The following is a 13331-nucleotide window of genomic DNA, read 5'->3' on the forward strand; positions in this document are numbered from 1 at the left end:
TATGACAAACCTCAGTGACTCAGAGAAAACAAAAGCAGTACTTCTGCTGAAAAACCAAGGCTTGCACAACTGGTAATACTAAGGCCAATGTTGCTGAATGATTAGACACAGCATCCTAATGACCAGTGCCAAATTGGAGGAAATATGCTGACAGTGAAGGGGATTGAAAGGCTTTAACTTCTGATGCTAGGGCATTATACCATTAACCCTGTTAAGTGTGTGAAGAAGCAAGTTAAAGAGAAATGCTATTTTTTTTTCACCTGCCCTCAGCCATTTTTTTTCCCTTATATAGACAGACATGGGTAGAAGTAGGAGGAAATAAGGATTGATCCAGCTCTTTCTTTATTCTTGCAACACAACCATTGGTGTAACATCTTGGAATCTGCATCTTCATACCAATGGGCAAAGATTTCCATCACTTTCTGTAGAAGTGGGACAAATTGCTGTTCTCCCTACCCTGAGCTGGTTTTCAAACTGACAATGACTAGATATTTCATAAAACTTATCTCTTATTGACTCGAACAATGTTTTCCTACTGATTTTAATGAATAGAGAACATATTCCAAGAAAAGGTAGAAGCTGAACAGGATCAAGGGATTTATAATGTTTTTAACATTTTAAGTATAAAAGTAATGCCTGGGTTGTCACTCCTAAAGAATAAAAAATTTGATGGATACATTAGTCGGGTGGAAAATTGACATATCAAATTTTGTCTCTGTCGGCACTCACACCAAGTAATTTTGAGAGTGGGCAGTTCAAGATGATGAAGACAGTGACATTTTTCTGTCTAGCTCGCTTAGAAGACATTTCCATCTGCTTCCTATACAACTGCTTACATACCAGTGTAGAATTTTTTCTCCATAAACATTCAGGTATAGGAGTTTAGCATTTAGGATAACATTCAGACGTGAAAATTTGATTGCCTGAAGGGGAAAAAGAAGGGTCAGCAGCATGCTCCTTGCTTGTACTGCTTCTTGTGCTTATAATACTCAGATTTCCTATTTTGAAAATCTATAGTGCTTTGGACTTGTTGGGGATTTATTGTCTTGTTTTTATCTTTAGTTTTAGGAGGGTTTTTTTGAAAGAGAGACCACCTGTCCAATTATTGCTGTGGTCAAGGGAAAAATATACAAAATAATAAAAAATATTCTTACTTAGCTAATGTTTTCACACAGGGGAGTTTATGAACATCTTGAATAGCAGTCATGATGCAGAAGTATACATAATTTGGGCCATTTATTCAGAAAAGACTTCTAAAATTACAGCTGTAGTTTCTGATTTTGTTTGTGCAAGTGTTCAAGCTTGTATTGACAAAGCACACTGGAACACTGAAATCTGGTTTGGGTTTAGAGGTCAGTGGAGGAGTTAGTTATTCACATTAATTTTGTATACTTGGTGTAGCATATAGAGTCTGACTTGAAGAGATACATCCTGATATGTACGGGCAGTTCCTGGTTTAATTGCATATATATTAGCATTTTTCATAAGTAACTTAGCTGCAGATTTCTAGATGACTGCTACACAGTAGCAATGCCCCTGAAGCATGCAAAACTCCCTGAAGTCAACTGGACTTCCTATGTATAGCTTTTCATAGGATGAGAGAAATGGTTTTGTTCTGTATTGTAATTCCTCTGAAAAAATGACCTTAGTTGTGCCACAGTGTGAATGCCCTGCCGAATTTAGCTGAATATCTGGCACAAATGTATCTAATCTATTTTTTCAGCATACATCAAAAAAGAGAGTGAGTGCTGATTATAAGATGCTTCTTCTCCACCAGCAGGATCTTGTTGGCATGAAGCATCAATCTGAGACCCAAGTGTTTTTTTTTACAATTTGAATGATTGCGTTCATCAAGAGATGCTCAAAAATGTATCTATGTGAGGTCTGATACAGAGCTACTGTTTAACTTAGTATCATTGCAATGTTAGTGCAGGTACAAGGATCTACAGGTAGTTGGCACTTTGCTTGCACTTCTCAGAAACTGGATTTTCTTCTGCTCCTGCCCCAGCTCTGCCTTTTCAATCATTTCTGTTTGAACAACATTCTTGAATGAAACAGAAAAAAAGAGGGTTTTAATCATTCTGCTTACCTTTTTATCATCTCTCTTATTCCTAGCCTTTTATTCTCAGCACCTTTCTTTGGCTGCTGCTGATTTTTTTTTTTTTATTCCCCTATTGGTAATCCATACTTCTTGCAGGGCACTCACTGCACCATACTGTTAGCTTTGTGATGCTATATCCTATCTCAGTGCTGGCCAGCTTGGTACATCCACTTATGATATGATGAATAGCATCTGAAGCCTGGCCACACAGTCTCCATTCTGGTCTTAGAGCTTTTTTAAGCTATCTATCCTTGCTTGTACAAATAGCCCATTCCTGTGTGGCCTTAATGAAATTCTCCATTTCTCTTCTCAGTCTTCTGACAGCCTACCTGCCATTTGCCACTATCGTCTTTTGATATTTTCAAAATTCTTTCCATGCAGTTGTTTTTCAATTGATTTATTCTTGTGCTGTTCTTACTGCTGTGTGACTAATAAATTACACTCAGTGGTAAAATATTTTTCTTTTAATTTTGCAGCTTCCTTGTGATTAAACAAGCCTATTTTCTATTTACAGTTTCTTAACTCTACAGGTTCCTTTCCTACAACTCCCTCTGTTGCTTTTCTCTGTTCTTCCTGACAACGTAAACTCCCATTTTTAACTGTATTCACATTTATTATCTTAGGCAACAGTAAGTTCTTATGACTTTTACAGTTACTTTGCCCTAGATTAACTAGATTTACTTTTGAAAAATACCATTCTTACAAATATATCGGTTACTCAGATTTGCCAAATATGTCATCAAAAGATTGTGGAAACTCAAGGGAACATACAGAGGAACCAAAGAGGAACAGATGGAGCCATGATGGCAATGTTGAATTGATAAGGTAACACTTCCTAAGCAGAATAGGAGGTTGTGAATATACAAAGAGACCTCATAAATACCCCAACTGAATCACCACTATTATTTACTATACTTTAGTTCATATTATTATGTCTTTCTGGCTGCCATACCTTCAGAGGATATTCTGCAAAATATATTCTAAAGAACAAGTTGTTGATCTTGTTACTATTAGGCAGGTCCCCATATTACTGTCTTTCCACGTGGGGCAGAAAAAACTCCTCGAATATAGACAACAATGTAATTGTCTCAAAAATCAGTTTAAACAGGGAATCAAGCCATGACCGTAAGGACACAGAAGGCAGAGACATTCCTGTGTTGAGTATCTTGTTAAAGGCAGTGAGTGTCCTCAATTTCAACAGGCCTTTTGTTTTGTCTTCTGCTATTTGTAGAAATGAGAAAAAAAAGAAGATTAAAGAAAAACAATGCTCAGTTCCAGATTGGAATCAGAATTGTAGCCACCTGTAAATAATATACCTGGATGGTTGAAGTCCTTACATTAGAATAACTTATAGAAGCATTAGCACTTGTACTGGGAAACCATGTGTTAATGGTGTTAAGAGGTGTTTTCTTTAAAAAAAAATCCTAAAATGTAAACTCTCCTATTTGCCTCATGAAAGACTAACACACATATAACTTTTTAAGAAAATTAAGGAAAAGTTAGCATTTTGCCTCTGAGAGTAATACATTTTCATATGGAAGGAACTGTGCAAGCTTTTTCTGAGTGCATAATGGAAGTCGTTTCTTCCCACACAGTGAGTTACCAGGACCCAGGTAGCAGTTACCAGATATTGTTCTTTTACAGAATGTATTTAATGAATGTATAGATAGAAATGGTAATGTCGAGAGACAGTCAGAGGCTCGGTGCACTGAAAACAGGCACGAAACTTTTTTTTCTGCTTCAGGTCAAAATCCTCCATAAGCAATGGCTACCAAAGCTCTCACTGTCTAAGAAGCATTTGAGAGTATGTTTTGAGAGAGTATGTATGGTCCTAAATCTGTCTATGGATCAGCTGTACAGAACAGCAACATAACTTGTACTGTGCAGAGGCATCCTTGATGCTTTCAGAAGTCAAAACATGGGAAAGGGTACCAATGCACCCTTTGATGCCTGCAGTCAGTCCTTACAGAGCCCAGCTAAGAGAAAACCTAGCATGGCCTGAGGTTTGTTTGTACAAAACATAGGCTTTCCTCCGGAAAGAGTACACCTGTACCTCTCAAGATGAGCAAATGCACTACAAAACATATTAGAAAGAAATACAGCATCACTGTAGGTATGGATTACTGCCAAAATGATCCAGTCAATGCACTGAAATGGACTGATTCATTGGCAAAACCCCACAATCGAGATAGTCAAGAACAAATTGTATTAAAAAAATATACATTTGCTTATGTTACTAAAAATGGTAGATTGCCATAAGTGACTAAGAATAATTGCTTCTTTATATTTCATTCTGCCTGTGCAATGAAATTAAATTGGTCTGCTTAGTCACACATTTTGCTTGGAGTCACTGTTTTGCTCCCACGAAAGTCAAAGGGTTTAATACATTTTCTTTTGATATGACAACATAAGCATTTAGAAAAAAAAAAAAGACAAAAATATCTATCCTATTTTCGCCATAGTAAAAATAAGTTCAAATGTTTTCATTGACGTACAGTTTAATGAAAGGTTTTGCTTGAGACTAGATTTTTGGAACATAAAGCACATCCTTGAGAGAGGTCTGTTCAGTTAGGAAGAACATCATGAAATACTGTGTGAAGGTCTACAAGTTTTTTAATTGGGTGATAATTGACTGCTCCAGTTCTCCATTACTAATATCTGGATCAGAATCAAAATTAATAAGAAACAGTCCTTCCTTTATAAAGATTTTAAGTGATCACAAAACTATTTATTCCCTATTTTGAACCTGAAGAGAAAAAAAAAATAAAGTTTGAAGATGTTAGGCAATGTTTATGAAGGTCATGACCCCTTGTAGATACTTTTTTTACATCACCCTATTCCCCAAAAAAGATCTTTTCTTCTGTTTTTAACTCTTCTGTTTTCACCATTGAAATAATTGCTACTGGATTAAGTAGAAAAAGGTAAGTTTTCCAAGTACTGGTTACACCTCCAAGAGAATTTGAAAGAAGACAAAGCAGAGGTGTTTGCGATATTTCATGATGAAGAAAAAAGATAATCTGTCCTTGAACCTTGTCCTCTAAGGATCAGTGCAGAGTCTTCTTTTGATTAACTTGTAAAAGATGAATTAGGGATTGGAGAAAGGAGAACAAAGGAAAGGCGAATCCTTAATTACAATCTTAAGCAACTGTGTGCAATCATGTTTCAAGATTTTCTTGCCTGAATACATCTTATTAAGTTGTACCCATGCACTCAGATGCTCCATAACTTGGAGAATGAAGATTGCTTCTAGTTGCTCTCTTTAAACCACTTCTTCAGTTCACAAATGCCATGATGTTGGGATTGCCTCGCTCTGATTAGAAGGGTGACATTGAAAATCAGGTCTGAAAGTGAAGCTAAAAGACAAGTAACATAGAGCAGTTACATATTACTTTATTTAAATAGTCATGCATGCTGCATTTGTGTATTCAAATAAATTCAGAAATTAAAATTATTTTTTAAAAATCCTTTTTGATCCAAACCAATTGTTTTGGGTTATTTTTAATGAAGTGTCTTTATCCTAACATTACTTTATTAGTGTTGACAACACATTTCGTAGTATAGTGTATAATAGGAATGAAAATTAATTATATATGCACGTTATTAGTTTGTTCACAGTATGTTGAGAATGCCTTTCTGATAAATATAAATCAAAAGACATTGGCCAAGGTTCATCTCTTACAGCTGTCCTTGGTATGATCCATTGTTCTAAAAACAGTATGTGTTAAAAATATTTTTGTCCTTGAAAAATGTCAGTTCAGCAGCTCTGCCGACATTTGGAACCTCTTTCTTTTTTTTTTTTTTTCCCAGGACGCGTCCTGACTCCTGGATGATCGCGTTTCAGTTGTAGATCTGTTTCGTTCTGCAGACCCAAACGGCTTCAGCACTGCTGAAATGAGGCAGAAAGTTTGTGCTGCCGCTTTCCCAGCCGGACCACGTCCAAACAAAGCAGGTACTCATTTCCCAGAGCGGCATCCCCGGCAGCGCCGGAGTTGCGGGGCTGTGCGTGGCTGCTGCCGGCCCCCAGCCCCAGCGTGACACTGCGCCTTCTCCTGCTGCCGGTGCGCAGACTCCCCTCTCTCCACCCTTTATTCTATGAAAGCACCTGGTTTAGTTATTCCACTTTTTTTTTTTTTTTAACCTTCCTCTCCTAGCTCCCCACCAGCTCCCCCCCACCCCGCGGTTTAAACAGTGGCCTGGTAGGAGTGACAGCAGCACTAGGGAGACAGAGGGCAGCAGGGGTGCGAGGTTTTAGGTCCCCCGAGCAGGTCGGTGGTGGGTCCGTGCCCTTGCGCCGGGAGAGCCACCCCGCGGCCAAGAGACCAGGAGAGGGGACCCCGGTCCGGCCTGGTGCCCCCGGCTGCCCCCCGCCAGCCAGGCGGACGGGCCGGGCCAGGGAGTGTGGGGTTCGCAAGTGTCAGGCTGTGGAGGCTGAAAGGGCAAAGCTGTACAGCAGGGACTCCGCAAGTTCGGATTAGTTTTGCGACTTTTGTCTCCACGCCTCGGGAGCTCAGTCGACTGCAGCTTCTAGGACAAATTGCGTGGTGGGTTGCGGGGGGAGAAATAATAATAAAAAAAAAATCTTAAAAGTCTCTCCCTTCAGCTCCGCGTTTCAAATGCAAATCGGGAGAGAGATTGGTTCCCGCCCCACCCCCTAGCCCGGCTCCTGATTTTTATCCAAAGGACTCCATCTGTATATCCTGTCAAGGAGGAGGAGGAGGAGAGGCGGGGGGGGCGGGGGGGGGAGGCGGTTGGAGCCGGGCAGGCTGCTTGCTCCCTGGATCCCTCTTCAATAGCCACCGCTGGGTCTTCGGGAGGTACAAAGAGTCCCTGTGCCGTCTCCGGGCGCCCTCGAACGGAGCTGGCAGCCGGCTCGGGCCGCCGAGCGGTGATATCCCCTGCCCTGAGCAGCATCCCCACCTCCTCTGCCTTCTCCCTCCCTCCCCGCTCCTTCCCTCCCTCCCTCCTCTTCCTCCTCCTCCCGCAGCCACGATCCGCACCCAGTCGGAGCTGGGCTTGGCACAGACACCCACTTCTCCCGCCGTGTGCCCAGCGGCTGGCCGCGCCGCGCCGTGCCGTGGTGGAGGAGGAGGAGGACCGGAGCGGCGGCGGCAGCGCTCCTTCCTCCGCGGGTGCGGGCGAGTGTGCGGGCGGGCGCGCAGCCCTCATGCCAGGCGGGCGCCCCGCCGCCCGCAGCCCGACCCCTTCCGCCCGGGAGCATCCCGCCAGCACTTCGCCGCGGAGGAACCGGTGGCCCTTGGGATTAAAATACTCACCGCGCCGGGAAGCCGAGGGAGAGAGGGAGCAGGTAAGTGCCGGCTGCACCTGTGCCTTTCCCTGCCTTCCTTCCCCTCCCGTGTAGGCAGAGGGCGGTCGGAGCAGTTGCGGAAAAGGGCTGTTTGCTCTTCGTCCGCACCCGCTCGCCCCGGAGCGGCTCCTGCCCGGAGCGGGGCCGCGGCTCCGCGGGGCCGGCGCGGCCGCGGGTAAGTTTGGCATTTCCCGCGCTGGTGGCGGCCCGGGCAGCGCGGCGGGGACCGGCTGCGGGACCACCGGCACCAGAGGTGGCGGGGAGACCGTGGAAAGTGAGAGCGCTGGGACTATAGGCGTGTGCGCACCTTGTGAGAAATTAGAGAACAATAGCATCACTCTTGACTCTTTGAAGAAGTCTCACAGACAAGAGGAGAAGTGGGGTGGGGGAAGGGAGGACCACGGACTTCTGCAAAATACAGGCAGCACAAAGTCCTGACTGTCTCAGTCCTTTCTGCCAAACCAAAGCGGCTGTCTTGCTTGGCCTTGAAGTCCGGCAGTGATGTTACAGTGCAAAAGATTACTGAGGCAAGGAAATTTCCTGAGTTATTTCCCAGAGCTTTCGTCCTTTTATGTCAAGGGTGTTCTAGAGTTTGCAAACGTTGAAATTATGGGAGCTATTTCTTTGATTAGTATTCAGCCGGTAAGGCTAGCTCTGCAGTGCTTGGGTGATACTGACCCTTCCCCCTCTGCCCCGTCGTCCCCCCCCCCCCCCCCCCCCGTCCCCCCCCCCCATTATCCACATCTCCACACACACGGGCATGTCCTGATGTCCTGCTTTCCTACAATAGGCTGTGTGCACCGATAGCAAGTGGTTTGTGATCTGGATCCTCAGACTTCTGCTTGCTAATGGAGCAAAAAAAAACCAACAAAACACTTTTTGAGATATGATTTAGCTTTTATACTCATGCTTTCGAAAGATGAGGTAGTTTGGGTAAGCCAGGATTCTGCAAACGGTGTCTTCCCCGGGATTTAGAGAGGGCTGGGAGATGGAGACTAGTGAGGTGCTCTGATTCTGGAAACTGAAATGCTGATACTTTAATTTTTTTCCCACTGCAAGGAAAAATCTTGTGTTCTGATAGATAACTTCTCAAGTCAGAGACTTGAAAGGGCAGAGAATGCTTCATAGTCTCTTTAACAAGACATACTGCCTTGCCATTTTTCAGCTAAAACATAGGTGATTGTGCAGCTTTGCAGAAAATAAATTGCTTTTCCAGGACAAATAAATAAATAAATACATAAAAGAGCCAAACTCTTAAGCATGCCAGTTTCTGAAAGTCTCTGGCATTGATGTGTGACTTGACTTTTCTATACTTATTACATATACTAATAGTTTCTGTGTTATTATATTTGAAGTTTGCAGGGAATTGTTACTGGTAAAAGCTGGGTACTTACTCTCTTTCTGAAAAAGATAGGTCTACATAATACCGGGTGCAGAGCTGTTCAGATGGGCAGTAGCATGAAAGTTGCATAACTAAATTAAGTTTGCTTAGAATATAGCTTCTGTAGGTACAACAGGTCAACAGATAAAGATCAGCTGTAAAGTCATGTTGATTTTCTCTCAGCAATATCATAAAAGTTTTAAAGATGCAGACGTGAAGTGAGGATGTTTAGACATTATATGATTGTGCCTCATTAGAACTAGTTCAGGGCAACGTGTGTATTATTATCTTTGGAGAAAAAAAAAAAGAGCAAAAAACCCACAAAACAAACCCAAAGAACTATCCAGGGACCAAATGTGTCATCCTGTTTAAAGTCCCTGTACACAGTTTTATAGCTTTCCAGTCTGTACCAACCAGGGCATCTACCTAGGCATCTAGACACTTTTTTTAGAATCATGAAGAAGGGCTAAGTGAGATTTAAAAAACAATTGCAATAAAATCCACAGCAAGGCAAGAAAGGCAAAGGAGCTAAAACCTGACTCTGACAACTTTTAATATTAAGTATGTACAATATATAGGGTTTAAGTACTTAATAAAGACTTAAAACTACCTGGAATACTAGGAAAATGTTAAAAGTAATTATCTGATCTACCATTGCATGTTATAAGTGCATGTCAGTTAATGTTAATGAAATTACAAACTTCAGTAATACAGACTATTTTCTTGCAAAAAGCCAATAAAGATTGCAGTTTTAATCAAGGGGCATTTCAACCTTATAATGGGAGACTTTACTGTAATTAAAAGCTGATGTAGGTCATTAGAATTGTGCTAAGAGTCAGATGACAGTCTCACAACTCTCTTAAGTCTACTTTCATTGATTTGATAGCAAAGCACTCTTGATTATTTGCTATTGATTTAATAGCAAGTAATTCTTATCTTTTCATATAAAAGGGTAATTGTAAAGCATTTGTATAACTGCAGATTAATTGTGAATTATCTGATGTGAAGAATGGATGTAGCATCCATGTAGATTTTCACCTATCCTTTTCATGTATGACTGCGTACGTGTGTGTCCACATTTTTCTGTGTTTCTTCAGCAATCAGAGAGTGACTGAAGGAGATCATTATTAATGCAAGACCTTACGTTGTTCTAGTCCAACTTAAGTTCCTACTTTGCTATAAACCTGGCTAAGCCTTTTCTCAAAGGGATTCAACTCATAAATTGACTCTGATGTGTGATGGAAATAGAAAATATTTTAAACTTCAAATGGTTTACAGATGAGTATACTGCTTGGGAGTCAGTTTGAGTGATGGGTTGGCTAGTAAGTTTCTGTGTGTGCTTTTTGGCTATTGCCTTCAGTATCTGATGTGTTCAGCAGTTCTTCAATGAAGGCCTTTCTTGAGGCATTCAGTTTCCTTTAGTTTATCACACACATTTTTTCATGCTACTACTGGGTATTGTTTTCTTGTGACAATAAAAATCATTAAATTCTAGCTGAGGAAGGGTGCATAAAATAGATGGTTACTTCGGTTCTTCCTGTCAAACCAAGTTTAACTCTGAGCAGTAATGCAGGAGTGCCTCCTCTGGGAATTCAGTGGTTCTGCAAGAAAATCATCCCTAGGCATTATGTGAAATTCCTCAGCTGAAATGAGGCTGCAGAAATTGAGCTTGTGCAAATTTAAATATTTGTCTTGATTGGTCCCAGATCCACAAATACTGCTGGCGTTTCTTTTCAATAACTGATCAAATTAGCATAATCCTTCTCAGCAACTTAGATGTTTCAAATATACTGTTGCAAGGTGAAAAACTAACAAAGCACTTTCACATGGAGAAAATGATATTAGAAAAGTATCTCTCTTTTGTAAATTTTTCTTGGGGGAAAAAACCCACCTACCAACAACCCAAACAATTTAACACTCTAGCCACATTCTGTCTTCTGATCAACTGCAGAGCTGTAAAAAAGACCGAAAGCTGTTGCCTGGGGGTTTTTTGTGCATTTTTTTAAGCCATATCATTAATGAAGTGTGCCTAGTGTTTTTCTGTTGCCTCATCAGGTCCTTTCACCTGAGTCAGAGGGTATTGGAGCCAGTTTAGTGTAACAGCGCCATATGTTTGGAGCAGTGATAGTTTTTTGCTTGATAACCAGATGCAGACTGCAGGATGTGCACTACATTTACAGATCTCCCATGTGAATATTTAGGCCAGTTAGCGGCAGGAGGTTGTGGTCTGTAGATGTAATGTCATCTGGCACAGGGAATTAATAGGTTTCGTTGTACTGCCTTGACTTGCAGAGCTTTATTTCATCGAAGGGTCCCCACTTCACTTGCTCCAAGGCACCATCATTGTTTGTTTTTTTTTTGCTTTCCCTGAAAGAAGTGATAACCAAACAATGGAACTGACACCATAATTAGATATGTTATCTTCTCTAAACCTTTTTGTCTCAAGGATCACATAATTCCTGTGCCTATGAAGGAGTCTCCTGTAATACTTAGGATGTGTAACATGGATGAGCTGCAGGCTTGTAACAAAGGGGAATTTTCTCTGCCACTGAATGTAACACCCTGTCCAATGGACATTGTAAAATTGAATGTCAAAACATAAATATTTCAGTGAGGCAGTTCAGCTGTCAGGAGGCTCACCTGCTGATTCCACTGTGTTTAAGGCACCGTGGTTCAAGATCCAGTGGCAACAGTCATCCTCAGAATTATTTGAACACCCAGGGTCTGATTTTACCGAATGACTAAAGTAGAGAAAAAACAAACAAGTGTGGGATAACTGTGCATTGTTGACCAAGGAAAGCAAGATTTAAGCAAGCAGGTGATGGCTGTGGTGCACTTTCAGAGTCAGCGAGGTCCAGATTTATGCAGTAAATTTTGCAATGGTATCAAATATTGAAGCAGTTTGATGAGAGGAGGATAACGCGGCAGAGGGAAGGAAGAGGGAAGAGTAGGAGTGGTAAACTCTTGAGTTACATCTTCAATGAGTGCCCTGGGCTGACAGCAAGACTTCAAAATAGAGAAATGCAATCCAGACTGGTGGAGTTCAGTAATGGAAAAGGTTTTGGATTTCCAGTTCTTCCTGAAGCATTTTGCATTGGAAAGACATCAGGACAAAATACGCTGAAGGGCAAAATTCCCTATTGGGTTGAGGAGATTGACAAGGAAATGATATGGTTCATAGATTAAGCTGGCACTGTGACACTGGTAGCAATGTGTGAGCAGAAGTCTGCAGGAATTTGCATTTTGGCTGCAAAGGTTAGGTGGTGCAAAAATGATCTCAAAAGCCTTCAGCAAACTGCCCCACAGTGCTGGGGAAATCTCAGCGGTGGGGAAAGAGGGCTTCCAAGAGGATATCTCTGAGACTGAAAACTTGTCCTTATCTACTGCTGCTCATTGCTACACACAAACAGGGAAGACTAGTCATGATGTGTTGTTTTAGGAATTATAGAGCGAAGCAAAATATTCAGAGAGATTTTCAGTGGGTGTAAATTACCCTTAATTGCTTGCAGTGAGGGGGACTATTCCTTAAAGCTGAGGATCTTATTCATGATCTGAATGTTTTCAACAAATCAAGATTGCCCCTCAGAGACAGTGCATAATAGTGTCTTAGTGTCTTTTTGACACTAGCAGATTGTTTTGGTGAAGTAAAGTAATAACATTTTTCAGATTAGCAGTGTACACCAGAACACTTCTCCTACTAGACTGTGGCTTAAATGTAGTTTAATTTTTTGTACAGCAGATGGAAGAAAATGTAAGTTTTATGCTATATATTGAATAAAGAGATTATTATTTTTTCAAATGTGTATATTTTCCATCTGATGTTTTATGTATCAGCCTGCTATTTGAGAACATAAATATGAGAGTTTAGATATCCAGTGGATTTTTTAGTTTTTATTCTTACAGCGGTTCACATGGACAGCATTTTACTGCTCAGCAAAGACATGCCATGTACACGATACAGATCACATAACATACTCTTCAAATTGCCCACCAGTTTTTTTGCTTTATATTTTTCATATTTTTGATTGCCAGGACTATATGTAAAGAAAGTAGGGAATACAAGCTCAGATGTGAAAGCTATAGCCTAATGCTTTAAACATACCAGCAGATAAATTAATTTTATTTTTAAAACCTAAATTACTTTTTAATGTTAGCAACATGTGAATGAAGAGACATGATTGAATTCTGCCCCTATTTGGGGAGGGGAGCAGCATTTTGGAGATCAGAAACAAGGTGTAAAGGTGCAATTTTGTCCTAGGGTAATTAATGACATCAATTAAAAGTGCAAATATTTCTCAGTTCTGTGTAATCTGAGTCTTACTTGTGCAGAAGTGATATCATTTCATAAAAAAGCATCTTTCAACAAAAAGTACAAAATAGTTGCAGGTCAGTTTTGCCTTCACTTGACACTCAAATGTGTAAACACAGATGGCAGTGAAGGCATTAGAATCAGAGCCCTGAATACCCTCTATCACTGTCACTGTTAGTCATATCCACTGTTGCAAGTGCATCCCTGAACGCTGAAGTTATGCCTTAATGAGGAA

At 41.1% G+C, this 13331-nt stretch overlaps 1 protein-coding gene across 1 annotated transcript in view; it reads left to right on the top strand.

Annotated features, from left to right (window-relative positions):
• The first annotated feature begins 6831 nt into the window (after positions 1-6831).
• CDH7 (cadherin 7) overlaps positions 6832-13331 on the top strand; it is an 88333-nt gene continuing 81833 nt past the window's right edge. The window contains exon 1 of the mRNA XM_027723117.2: positions 6832-7406. The gene's annotated coding sequence lies outside the window, so the exon portion shown is untranslated. The remainder of the gene's footprint in view (positions 7407-13331) is intronic.

The sequence above is a fragment of the Pipra filicauda genome, unplaced genomic scaffold (genome assembly GCF_003945595.2).
Source record: "Pipra filicauda isolate LSUMZ 115617 unplaced genomic scaffold, ASM394559v2 scaffold52_size3558583_pilon, whole genome shotgun sequence".
Lineage (NCBI taxonomy): Eukaryota > Metazoa > Chordata > Aves > Passeriformes > Pipridae > Pipra > Pipra filicauda.